The sequence below is a fragment of the Anopheles stephensi genome, unplaced genomic scaffold, assembly GCF_013141755.1.
Source record: "Anopheles stephensi strain Indian unplaced genomic scaffold, UCI_ANSTEP_V1.0 ucontig393, whole genome shotgun sequence".
Lineage (NCBI taxonomy): Eukaryota > Metazoa > Arthropoda > Insecta > Diptera > Culicidae > Anopheles > Anopheles stephensi.
The window spans coordinates 62,501-64,806 of NW_023405339.1; positions in this window are offsets into that span (position 1 = coordinate 62,501).

Here is a 2,306-nt window from a genome sequence, read left to right on the forward strand (position 1 = left end):
TTACTGACCTTCGCCGAGGCAGTGGTATGTGTATCCCTTTGAAAGAGTTGCTTTCGCTCAACTCTACCAAGTGTGCTACACCATCTTGTGGTTGTAGCGTGCGCGTCAGCATGTGATGCCGACGATGCGTTTGGCAACCTCACTCCCGGACTTGTTTGATGGGTAATGATATGTCCATTATACACAAACCAACACACAACTCTGCTTCCCTAGTACCACACTGCAGGCGCCCACGGCCCCGACGGATGCGGAGCCGAGCACGCCAAAGTGCGACTGTCGATCACCCCGTTGTGACACGACAATCAGTCAGTGTATAAGGTACCCGGTACTACCAAAGTGTGCGTCTTTACTGACCTTCGCCGAGGCAGTGGTATGTGTATCCCTTTGAAAGAGTTGCTTTCGCTCAACTCTACCAAGTGTGCTACACCATCTTGTGGTTGTAGCGTGCGCGTCAGCATATTGTGCCGACGATGCGTTTGGCAACCTCACTCTCGGACTTGTTTGATGGGTAATGATATGTCCATTATACACAAACCAACACACAACTCTGCTTCCCTAGTACCACACTGCAGGCGCCCACGGCCCCGACGGATGCGGAGCCGAGCACGCCAAAGTGCGACTGTCGATCACCCCGTTGTGACACGACAATCAGTCAGTGTATAAGGTACCCGGTACTACCAAAGTGTGCGTCTTTACTGACCTGCGCCGAGGCAGTGGTATGTGTATCCCTTTGAAAGAGTTGCTTTCGCTCAACTCTACCAAGTGTGCTACACCATCTTGTGGTTGTAGCGTGCGCGTCAGCATGTGATGCCGACGATGCGTTTGGCAACCTCACTCCCGGACTTGTTTGATCGGTAATGATCCTTCCGCAGGTTCACCTACGGAAACCTTGTTACGACTTTTACTTCCTCTAAATCATCAAGTTCGGTCAACTTCGGCCGTGCCAACTGCAGCTCACGAAGGAACCGCGGAAGGTATGCCTCCAGAGACCTCACTAAATAATCCATCGGTAGTAGCGACGGGCGGTGTGTACAAAGGGCAGGGACGTAATCAGTGCTAGCTAATGACTAGCACTTACTAGAAATTCCAGGTTCATGGGGACCGTTGCAGTCCCCAATCCCAACTAAATGAGCATTTGGGTGATTTCCCGTTCCTCTCGGAATGGGGGCGCCTATTGGCGAGAACACGCTGCTGCCCACATTGTAGCACGCGTGCAGCCCAGAACATCTAAGGGCATCACGGACCTGTTATCGCTCACTCTCACCTTGCTAAACACAAGTTGTCCCGCTAAGCAGGGCAAACTAGTGCGACGACCGCCCGCGAAGGCGCCGCCGCCCCGTAACGTCAGGTGCGCCCGGAGGCATACTGCTGACAGCGTTCTAGTTAGCTTGTTTGAGTCGCGTTCGTTATCGGAATTAACCAGACAAATCATTCCACGAACTAAGAACGGCCATGCACCACTACCCTTAAATTTGAGAAAGAGCTCTTAATCTGTCTTACCTCGATAAGTTCGGACCTGGTAAGTTTTCCCGTGTTGAGTCAAATTAAGCCGCAAGCTCCACTTCTTTTTTTTTTTTTTTTAAAGCCACGTGTTTATTTATTAAAAGTCAATATTTTGTTGCGGTAACATATATCATTTAACAATGTAACAGATACAAAACGCGCATGAACAAATATTGGGTGACATATAATAAATAAACAAACTCCATTGCCGGCGGCCTTCCCGGCGAGGGCGTAGCCACCGGCGGCAATGGCGTTCCTCTCTACATAAAGTGAGGGCCCGCGCCCCGCCTAACTTTTCGACTACACGACATTTAATAAAAATGACGGACACGAACATAACTCCTAATCACAGACGAAGCGGGCGTGCCCGCAATTCGCCATTTCTTCGGTTCCCTGATGCTTACTCTAACATTAAATGCATGAACGCACATGCACACAGTTAAACAAGCAAAGACAGTCTCCCTATTACGATTGGACGGACATCCGCACAAAACGTTGACGACAAATGACGCTTATAACACAAATGGAGTACTCGCACGCTATTGGTCGGGTACGAACGTACGCACAAAGCGGAGAACGCAAAATGCCGATCGTACCCGAACCGAGCGCACGCGCGCTCTCTCTCGCCCGCCTGTGCGAGAACGAACGACCGCACAAAGCGGAGACGGCAAAATGCCGGTCTCGCCCGGTCGTTTCTCGCACGCTCTGTCACTGGCCGGTCGTTTCAGCCTAGACCGCTCCCACTAAGTGTTCATGGTAGCGATGGCGGCTTCGACGTCCGCCGACGTAAGAACACTATGGCG